The sequence below is a fragment of the Mandrillus leucophaeus genome, unplaced genomic scaffold (genome assembly GCF_000951045.1).
Source record: "Mandrillus leucophaeus isolate KB7577 unplaced genomic scaffold, Mleu.le_1.0 Scaffold1201, whole genome shotgun sequence".
NCBI classification, from domain to species: Eukaryota; Metazoa; Chordata; class Mammalia; order Primates; family Cercopithecidae; genus Mandrillus; species Mandrillus leucophaeus.
Window position 1 is genome coordinate 144387 of NW_012100333.1, and position 825 is coordinate 145211.

Sequence of the window (825 nt, forward strand, 5' to 3'; positions counted from 1 at the left end):
GGGATTGCGCCATTGCACTCCAGCCTGGGGCAAGGAGAGCGAAACTCCGTCTCAAAAAAAAAAAAAAAAGAAGGCCACAATTTAGGCTGTCACTCTTTCTTCACTGAGCCCCAAGTCGCAGGGCCTGAGGAGTAGGGCCTTAAGCATTATCCAATCAGGGACGCTGGGCTGGAAATTCGTCCAATCAGGCACGCAGCTGGAGCGAAGAGGCCGGCTTCTGGGTTTGGCGCGGCATTTGTTTCTCGCTGCAGCTGGAGCTTCGGGTCTAGTCTCCACTGCTCTGTGTCCTCAGCTCCTAGAGGCCCAGCCTCTGTGGCCCTGTTACCTTCATGTATTGGAAGATCCACAGTTAAGACGCCAGGACCCCCTGGAAACCAAAAATGGTGAGAGTGCCGGTCCGATATCCCGAGAGAGGGGAGGGACTGGTTGGAATCGGTGGGAAGTGGCTGTGGCGGTACTCAGGCCTCACTGTAGTGAGCTCCACAATCTGCGCCCCGAGTTGTCCTTGCCCAGCTCGGCCTCAGCCCCTTTCAGCCATAGAATGGTGACTGCGCTGACAGCCGGGCCCGGGGTGTCCTGTCTCTTCCCTGCGGAGTGACTGGGTCCTGGCCTGGATCTCTCTGGTCCATTCTGCACCTGCAGCGCGGCGTCTCTCCCAGATTGTGCAGTGACCAGGGGAGGGTCATCTGGGGAGAATCCTGACTCGGGTGCGGGTTCATGAATGAGAAGAGCCTTGGTTCGTGGGGTTCACAGTTTCTGTTTTCTCTTATTAAAATTTATGGGGCCTGGGCCGGGCGCGGTGGCTCACGCCTGTAATCCCAGCAT

General features: G+C 57.3%; 1 pseudogene; it reads right to left on the reverse strand.

The window, feature by feature from the left end:
- Positions 1–146: 146 nt before the first annotated feature.
- LOC105532170 overlaps positions 147–825 on the reverse strand; it is a 19323-nt pseudogene continuing 18644 nt past the window's right edge.